This window comes from Aphelocoma coerulescens, chromosome 1, assembly GCF_041296385.1.
Source record: "Aphelocoma coerulescens isolate FSJ_1873_10779 chromosome 1, UR_Acoe_1.0, whole genome shotgun sequence".
In the NCBI taxonomy this organism is placed as follows: Eukaryota; Metazoa; Chordata; class Aves; order Passeriformes; family Corvidae; genus Aphelocoma; species Aphelocoma coerulescens.
The window spans coordinates 47,094,228-47,104,606 of NC_091013.1; the positions used below are offsets into that span (position 1 = coordinate 47,094,228).

The following is a 10,379-nucleotide window of genomic DNA, read 5'->3' on the forward strand; positions in this document are numbered from 1 at the left end:
GTGTTACATTGTCAGTCTGCTTTATGTAATGATAATCTGAAATGATTAAAACCTGAAAGGCATGCATGTTAACTTTTAGATGTAAGATCTTCATTAATTTACCTTGAATCTTTCCAGACAAAACTAAAGAGCAGAATAGCATAAAAGAGATATTTACCCTTAGATAGCAGCCACTTACTATCATTGAAGTCTCAGTGACTGAAATCTAGGCTTATTTTTTTGTATTTGGATAACTTTTTGATATTTACAATGTGTGAGGAGTCGACATTACCCTGTGTTTTGTGTACTGTATATGGCTGCTTCATCTAGTGCTTAGTTGTGATTCCAGCTACAAGCTGTGATGCTGGTCTAGGCCAGAGCAACATCTTCTTGAGGATAAGTACAAACACCCAGGTTCACCAAATTTTCTGTACTCAATTTAGACAGTAGGAGGTAATGCACTCTCTTCTGTTATTCCATTCATCTTCTCTTTTTTTGCAAGGCAAGATACATTAGACTTACTGTTCAGTAACAGTATTCCCAAGCCAGATAAGATTACATCATTTAAGTTCAGTTTCTATCTCCTGTTAAGTTTCCTGTTCATGTGCTCAGCTTGTGTCACTAGCAAGAACTTCATCATCTATTAACATTGATAGCTCCATTTGAATGTATCCAGAGTATTAATTTTTTAAATTAAGCCTTTGATTCCACTGCTCCCATAACTTTTACTGTAGTGAAAATGATTCATGTTTTTAGACTTCATCATGAAAAAATCTGCATATATACCTTGTGGTCTTTCTTCCTCAGTGGTTCCTTGTGTGCAAAATCATTAAGCAGATTCTTAAAATGAGTAGTAATGTAGACAGACACTTTTTGCTTTTCTTTCCCGATGGGTATGAAGACAATGTGAATCTGGTAGAGCTGGGACATTCATAACAACCACAGTTCCCAGTTGTTTGTTCCTGTAGGAAGGATAAGGCATTGGAACCATTGAGGAGTAGATAAGATATCTCAGTTATCTCAGGAGACTAAAATTGTGCTTTACAATCTTCTTTTTTCTCAAAGTGAAGCTGTCTGTTTTAAGAAAAAATGATGAGTGAAGACGATTGGTGAAGCATGTTACCATCAAATTCTAACAAGACAGTGAAAAAGCAGTTATCTACAAAATAAACTGAACTGCTGTTTAAAGTGGAGAACTGAGATGAGTGATAGTGATGATTTCAAAACTAGAAGGGAGGAGCTGAGGCAGATTTGAATCAGGCAGTGTAGCAATTATTTTGAATGTGGCAAGGATAAATTAGAAACATATTGCTGAGAAAGAAGCATATTGCCGAGGGAAAAGGCTGTAGTTGAGATCATCTCAGTAGTGTTTCAGGCAGACTGATATTTAAAGTCTGGGGAGGTACTTCAAGCCAAGTACTTCAAATACTGTGCAGTCAACAGTTTATTTTACCAACCAAGCCAGATGCGCTTTGATAGAAATGTTAGAGCCTGGCAAACTTGCTTGAATGTGTCCTGCAGCTGCTGGAGTTTTTAAAGGGATGAACAGGCTGTAGTCAACTCAAAGACAGCTAATTTTGACCCAAAGGTGCAACGACAGCTTAATGTGCCAGCCATGTCAATGTAGGTTTTGTAGTAAAATAAACGATTTGCTTTGATTTTTTTAAATTTGAATGGATTCAAAATGAAGATAATCTCTGGTATCTTTTTGGTCAATAGTGCCATTAAAAAAAAAAAAAAAAAAAAACCAAAAACAAACAACCATCCCACGGGGACACCTTTATCTAGTTAATATTTCAAATACATCTCAAAAATAACAATTTTTGTTGAGGGAAGTTTATAATTCCTCATATATGATTTTTACTAGAAAGGTCAGACCACTTTTCTGAGTAAAAAGAGCCTACAGCATCAGTAGGTAATGTAAAAAGCTCTGAGCCAAGATACTGCTAAGGCAGCAAATGGTATAGGAGAACATGCCAAGGAACATGAACTTTGTAACAAAGTGCAGCCATCTTTTAAGTGATTCTAAATGTGTTAGAGTTGGCAATTCACATACATACTACTATCCAAACTTACTTTTACCCTCGTGCCTTTCGTTCAGATCAAGTGGCCTGTTCTGAATGCAGTGATGGTCTGCTGCACAAGAAATGTGACAAACACAAGAAGAATTTGTACAGAAATGTTTCAAAAAGAATCTGTTAAAAGGGCAAGGTGGTATTAACTAACTGTTTAAGGAAATAAAAGGGCAAAGGAAATGAAAGAATTAATGAAACTTAAATTAAGGACCAAGAAGGAACTCTATCAAATTTGGGGGAAGTTAATAATACATGAAAAATGCTCAAAGGAGGATCAATACAAGCTACATGGAAAAAGAAACCAAAAATTCAGAATGACTAGAGGTAGAATTTCAGACAGCTTTCACTGGAAAAATCCAGTAGCCACAGAAATGAGAGGAAAAAAATTCAGCTACTTTCTAGGATCTTATAAATGATTTGTATGCATGGGGGAACATAAGAGAAGAAGCAGAGATGAAAAAAATCAGTGGCTCTACCTTGTTGTTAACTGAATTATGACCAAGCTTCATCTGATGATATGCATTAGATGTTGTTGCTTGGCCTTGCCCATTTTACTTTTAAGAAGAACTCAACTTTTCTGGTTCTCATAGTCACTTATCAGTTTATCCCATCTTCCTCTTGGCTAGAGAACAGGAAAAAAATTACAATATGTGTCTTGAATCCTTATTCTTATATGTGTCTATATTGTAAAGAATCTAACCCTGATTTTGACTGTGTCCATACCTATACTGGTCTTTTTTGTTTGTTTCACTCTAATCTTTCTGTACAAGGATGAGTTCATATTCTGTTGTTATTGTTTTGTTGATTTTTTTCAATAAGGAATCCAACAATTCTCTTCTATGTCACTGAAGTATTTACATCATTGGTATTTTAAGGAGGTGATGTCCAGGACTTGCCTTACTGCAGAAAAGGAAAAACTGAGAAAAATAAGGGGATTGTCAGTTTACCAGTGGGAATTTGAAAAAGTTGAAAGATGAAGAAAAAGATGAAGAAAAACATTCAGAGAAATAATATAGATACATATATTTATACATACATTAATTTTCTTAGAAAATTCTACATAAGGGTCTTTGATTAGATGGGAACAATATGTCAAAGTGGCGAGTTTTTTTCTTCCTTTAGCTCAGTCTGTTATATATCTTTTATTTCAGATTTTTTTTTGGATAAAAAAGGCCCACCATTTAGTACCCAACAGAACATTATGGTGATATTCTGAAATATTCTGAAAAAGTCTTAAAAGTCATGAAGATTTTAAACTTAGAATGAGATATTTTATTATCATAATTTTAAAATTAACTGAAACAAGAATAAAGAACATTTCTTTAACAGTTAATTCTATCAGTATAAAAATATTTCTTGGATTAGTGCCTTAATCACAAATTTATTCTCTCCTTTTTTAAAAACTTCTTTCATCTTGATTCTGATCACATTACATTTTAGGATTGCTGTAGACAAAGCTGAGTTTTCAAAACTGTACTCTGAAAAATAAAAATGCCATTTTCATCAAGAGAGTGTTAATTCTCTACTTTTAGCAGTTTTCAGTTTAAGAGAATAGTTATTCATTATTTTCTCTTTTCTAACAACTCACAAATTGCTTCCTTGAGGCATGCTAATCATGCTTTCAATTATTGTGTTCTTGAAGTTCTTGTACTGACCTTTCACAAGTGAATTAATCTTATTTTCAGGTACATCACTCTTTTTTAAGATCAGATAGGCTCCCAAGTTTTTTAAATGCTTGCTCCTTTGAATCATATGTATTTTTAACTGTTCATTTCTTGGTGATATTTGTGGATCATTTAATCCTTTGACATAAAACTTAAGTATTTTGTTAAGATTTCAGCAACTCTCTCATAGGTTGTTCAGTAGAAAATAGAAATAAGAATAAAGCACACTACAAAAAAACCCAAGCAAGACAAATTGGCAAAAGGGACAAAGGAAGCAGCAAAAAAAAAAAAAAGGTGAAGAAAGAATGATTTATTGCAGTAGATCCTCTAAGTCATCAAAGCATAAAAAAGCAGGAAAGCAGGAAACCCTCCCACCCCTAAAGGTAAAGGATACTTAAAAATTTTAAAAAAAGAGTTGGAGAAGCTTACAATTGTGTTTAGGTCCCCAGGAAGCATAAAGTATTATTACTCCATTTTACTTTTTGCAACGAAGACTTCTAGATAATGTAAAAGACTCAGAGTAGCCTTAACTGCGAATTGCAAATGGGAGCTCAATTTCAACACACATTACAAATACGACAAAATACAGTCTAGGCTTGATTTGTTACCTATGCTTGAAAATTGTAAACAAATTTTCATTTCAAAACACATTACTGGGCTGTCATGCCTTTAGGAAGCAAGACTGGTTAAAAGATGAGGAACTTGGGCAGCTCTGGAAGCTTTTTGTAAAGAAAAACCTGGTGAAACCATTCGAAGAGAAATTTCTGCCAGAAAGATCAAAGAACACTGGTAGAGGGGCTAGAGCAGTTGTTTGGGAATCCTTTTCAGAAACTTTGTCACCCTGCAAAGCAAAGGATGAAATTTTATATGTCCTTTTCTGAAAGATATTATTTAAATATAATGTATCTTGGCAGTGATGCAAAAGTCAATCTTCCTGTGGGACTCCTAGTCTTTACTACCCTAGAATGATACAGCTCTCTGCTCCTGCTTGCTATGGAGTGAAATGACAGCACAGTCACAGTGCAAAGACAGCATTCTGTACTAGTGGGAAAGGATCTGAAGGACATGGTAATAAATGAGATTTATTTTACCAAATACTTTGCATAACTGTACACTTGCATAATAATATCAAGGAGAAATGAAAACACAAAAGAAAAGCTCTATTTAATGAGAGAGGTGTAAGAAGAAAACAGTCCAAGACACTAATCAAATTATATCTGTGTATTAAATGATTTATATGAAAGTTGACATGAGCATCTACTAAACTTCATCACAGGTTTTTTTGGGTTTTTTTTGGTTTGGATTTTTTTAATTTTTAGTAGAGCTTGATCAAACCTGCCAGTGGATGTGTTTTAGTTTCTCAGCAGCAGAGTTTTGCGATTTTTTTTTTTCCTATGAATTACTCTACCTTGAAATAAAACATCTGGTCTCACAGGAATTTCAACATGGTTTAGTTTTTCAATCAGTACAAAACACATTCACCACTGTAGCACTGTTGGGCTTTTGTGTGTCAGTCTCTTAAAAGAATTCACTGTGTCTCCATAAGGCCTAAAATGCAGAGAACTCATCTGGGAGGCAAATATGGTTCTACTTCACCTTTATCTCCCACAGCTGTGAAAGCTGTCAGCTTCTAAAGCTGACGAATTGAGAATTCAGAATATCCTCAGAATAGTTCAACTGTCTCACACCAGTGTTTCTTTCACTTGTTCCTGACTTTCCCCTGGATTTACTTTTCTCAATACTGATAGCAAGATCAACATTGTCCCTATGTATATTAATTGGATGTATCCTCTATATTTACTACAGTGATTGTTTGAATGGCTGTAAAGAGTTATTTTTAAATATTCAGTTTATGTAAGTAACTGAGTTCTGAAATATCTTAAGAAATGTTCCAGTAGCCAGTAATCATGAAAAAGCCTTTACAGACTGGAATAGTTTCAAACGCTATTTGCTCTACTGCCAAAATTCACATTTTTAAATGTCTACACTTAGCCTTTATTTCACACACAGATATCATTGGAGCTGTACAAGATGTTACTTTTTATTTAGCTGAAAACCAGTATTTCAAAATTTGTTCTTGTTCCAAATCAAATAACTATTTTTCAGATCATTTCCCATAAAAGAGGGGTTCTTTTAAATATCAACAAATTTGCAGTTTTTTGTTCTAGAAAGGCAAAATGTTTTCTTCTATTGCTAGCATAATTTGACAATTTCACAGCATAGTATTTCATAGCATAATAGGTTCCTATTATGAAATATTAATGCTTTCTACCTACATATGCCACATAATTCATTGAATCATAGAATATCCTGAATTGGCAGGGACCCACAAGGATCATTGAGTCAACTTCTGACTCCATATAGGGCAGCCTAAGGGTTAAACCAAATATCTAAGAGTGTTGTCCAAATGCTTCTTGAACATCAGAAGCCCACAGCCATGACCACCTCTTTGGGGAGCCTTTTCCAGTGCTTGAACACCATATCAGTGAAGGATTATTTTCTGAATATCCAATCCGAACTTTCCCTGACATAGCTCTAAGACGTTGCTTTGCATCCTTTCCTGGACACCAGAAAGTGGAGATCAGCACTTCCATCTCCATTCCCATGTGGAGACCTCCACTCCTCCTTATGACAAAGCTGCAGACAGCAATGTTTCCTGTCAGTCTCCTCTTCTCTAAGCTGCCCAAACACAGCATCCTCAGCTGCTCCTCATACATTATTCCCTCTAGTCCCCTCACCATGCTTCCTGCCCTCCAGTCAGTCTAGTAACTTTATACCTTTCTTATATTGTGGAGCTCAAAACTGCACACAGGACTCAAGGTGAGGACACACCAGTGTTGAGTACAGTGGGACAATCACTTCTTACTATACTGTGCTTAATGCACCTCAGGATATAGTAATCTCCATGCTTCAATTTTAGCAGTTCATATTTTTAATTTTCACTAAAACTATGCATCATTTACACAAAAGATAGGGTTCATCTCAACTACATTTAGTTGCCTAAAAATTAGGCAATTAATCTAAGTCAACTGGAGTTTATAGTCAGTAGACAGAAACAGGCATCTCTAAATCAAAGTTCTTTTTAAATAGTTATCACCATCATATTATGTACCAGTGTTAACTCTCACTGCCAGCAAACAAGGCCTACAGTTTGCATATTCTACCATCAGTTGTTCTTGCTGACACTGCTACCCCTCCTGTAATTATGTAAATATTGATATACTTTCACAGTTCACCAAGTTAAAACTTACAAGAAATAAATATAATGGTATTTCTCTTATAAATAGATGAAGAAATTGTTCTACTTGTTTTGTGTAAAGGAAGCAGAAGAAAGGTAATGTTTGCACACAATTTATGTACAACTTCATTGATTTATAAACTATAAAATTGTACCAAATAGACCTGAAAAAGTGCATGTGAATAAGTAGTTTTAATTTTCTTTTCCACAGATGCTGCAATATGAAAAAGATTTACATAACTGCCAATATATAAATGTTATTGGCATGTTAACTTTTTCCATTCGTACTCATTTGAAGTAAAATTTGGATCCAGATTTTTATAGTTCACAAGAAATTATCTCATAAATCACAAATGTGATAAAAACACTAAAACAAAATATAAATGAATTTGCATTTCATCTTAGAAACACGGGGCATTTAAAACTCTGGTAAGAAATACTGCTTAAAAAAAGAGCACTTTAGATTATGTCAATTGCAAAGAACAAGACCTGAAAATTGTGACCCTGACTCTTTAAATGTCTTAAAATAACACATAAAGCATGGCTTGCCATACAAGTTCCAAAACTTTAGTTAGCCTTTAACATATTGTTTTCTTTTAAAATGTCCCTCTTAATTATTCATTTCAGTGAAGCAGACTAATTATGCTTCTTGGATAAAAGCACATTGGCTCATTAATCTTTCTTTCTCAGTGACATATAAACAGCAGCTATGATGAACAAGATAGCATTTTTTTAATTATGATTTTCTGCCTATAAAAGATAGAAAAAGTTTGGGATCCTGAGGGAATGCCAATGTTATTTAAAGATTATAGTTATGATTGTAACATTCTTATGAAATATTAAGAAAAAATTAAATTAGACACCATATGCAATCTTTTATTATTTCTGAATTTTACTGTCAATTAATTTCTGTCGTTAGCATTTTTCATGTTGTTGGCTGTTACCATAAGCCATATTTGCTTAGGTTTTCCCAAAGCACTGATAATAGATGCAACTGTCCAATATTAATTAACAAACCTTTAGGACATAAGAAAAAATACTTTTTACCATTTCTTCATCTTAAAAATTAATGAGAAAAAAAAGAATGAATCATTCAGAAGACTGTATGTTTAAAAGCTTCCTCCTTCTCTCTTACTTAGGCTTAAAACCACAACAGTCTTATTACCATTGCATTCTGTCTTATGGTTCCTCTTTCTGTAAAACCTTGCTGTGACACATTATTGCACTGGTTGTCAAATCTGGTCCATTGCTCTGTTTTTTACTGTAAGGTTCTGAAGAGCTCAAAAACTACTTCTGATCTGGCAAACTTAGTCAAACTGTTGAAGCCTTGTCTAGTTAATGTACATCAATTTATTGCTTTAGCTCCTTATTGTCTTCTTGTTTTAATTTGATCTTGATGTTACTTCAAATAGTTTCAATTTGTAACATGATTTTATCCTTATAGGGATACCTGCAATATACTAATATACACAGGTATGTTCACTTAAAATTACTTAATTGAATGATAGAATGGTTTGAGTTGGAAGAGACCTTAAGGATCATGTAGTTGCAAAGTTCATGCCATGGGCAAGGATGCCACCCGCTAGACCATGTTTCTCAAAGCCCCATCCAATCTGTCCTTGACTACTTCCAGGGATAAGGTATCCACAGCTTTTCTGGGCAACTTGTTCCAGTGTCTCACCACCCTCACAGTAAAGAATCTATTTCTACTCTCTAATCTAAACCTACTTTCTTCCAATTTAAAGCCATTCCACCTTGTCATATCACTACATGCCCTAGTAAAAAGTATCTCTGTCTTTCTTGTAGCTCCCTTTAGGTGCTGGAAGACTGCTTAAGGTCTTCCAAAAGCTTTCTCTAGACTGAACCATCTCAACTCTCTCAGCCTGTCTTCTTTGGAGAGGTGCTCCAGCCCTCTGATCATTTTTGTGGTCCTACTCTGGACTTGGTCCAGAAGGTCCACACCCTTCATATACTGAGGCCCCTAGAGCAGGATGCAGTGCTCCAGGTGGGGGTCTCACCAGAGTGGAGTAGAGGAACAGAATCACCTTCCTTGACCTGCTGATCACCTTTCTTTTTGTTCAGCCCAGTATACAATTTCCTTTCAGGGCCGAAAGCAAGTATTTCTGACTCACGCCAAGCTTCACATACACCAGCATTCCCATTACCTTTTCCTTAGAGCTGCTCTCAATCCATTCTCTACCCAGCAAGTATTTTTGCCTCAGGTTGCCCTGATCCACGTGCAGGGCCTTGTACTTGGCCTTGTTTGAACTTCATAAAATGAAATTCATTTGCACAGGCCCACTCTCAAGCCTGTCAAGGTCCCCCTAAATGGCATCCCTTACCTCCATCGTGCTGATCACATCACACAGCTTGGTGTTGTCTGCAAACCTGTTGGTGGTGCAATCAATCCCACTGTTCATGTTGCCAAGAAAGATGTTTGAGAGTGCCTGGTCCCAATACTGACCCCTAAGCAAAACCACTCATCACTGGTGTGTACATTCCCTCTTGAGCTTTCACTGCGCACCCCCAAGTAGATCTCAGCAAAACTGCTACTTATACATCACGTTCCTATCCCCAAATCATTTTAAAGACAAACTTGTTACAAGTTCTCAATGTATTCCTTGTAAAGGGAAGTCTAAAACTGGACACAGTACTTGAGAAGCAATTTCACACTCAATACCAAGCAGAAAGGAGTAGCATTTTTGACCAGCTGCCTACAGGCTTGCTAATGCAGCACAGTATATCATTGGCCTTCTTTCCCATGAGGATTACTCTGCTGGTTTATATTTAATTTGCCACAAACCCAGGTTACCATTACCTGGAAACCCGCTCTCTCATTTGGCAGTGTTGAGACTGTACAGCAGTATGGGATTATTCCATTCCAAGGACATAACTTTGCAAATTTTGTCAAACTTCAGGAGATTTGGCTGCAAATATATTATGGCTGGCTGTGAGAATATTGCTAAAATCAAAGTAATTTACATACATGGCTCTCCCCCCACCCACACAGCCAGACATCTCACCAGTGAAGACCATCAGGCTGCTAAAGAAGCTTTGGTAAATACATGCTGCCTGTTCCCAATCTCCTTCTTCATGTAGGTGTAAATGACTTACAGCAGGATTTGCTTAAAAATCTTCCAGGGTAATGAGGTAAAGCTGATTATAATTTCATTTCTCAGATCTTTCTTCCTTTTTTTATTGAAAATAGATGTGAAATTTCAATTTTTCCATTTTGAGAGCAGCTTCACAATGTTGTCAGCTGCTCAAGATTAGCCCTAGTAGGCTGCTAAGCCCCACACAGCTGTTTATTCATTCCCCCACAGCAGGATGGGGGAGAGAATCAAAAGGATAAAAACGTAAAACCCCGTAGTTGAAATAAAGACAGTTCAATGGGTAAAGCAAAACAAGGAATAAATTCACTGC

General features: G+C 35.7%; 1 long non-coding RNA gene across 1 annotated transcript; it reads right to left on the reverse strand.

The window, feature by feature from the left end:
- Positions 1-2,384: 2,384 nt before the first annotated feature.
- LOC138118561 (uncharacterized) lies at positions 2,385-10,043 on the reverse strand. Its single transcript, XR_011155211.1, has 3 exons — positions 9,980-10,043; positions 2,778-2,971; positions 2,385-2,676 (listed from the first exon to the last, which is right to left on the reverse strand). It is a non-coding gene; the product is annotated as an uncharacterized lncRNA (long non-coding RNA).
- Between the last annotated feature and the right edge of the window lie 336 nt (positions 10,044-10,379).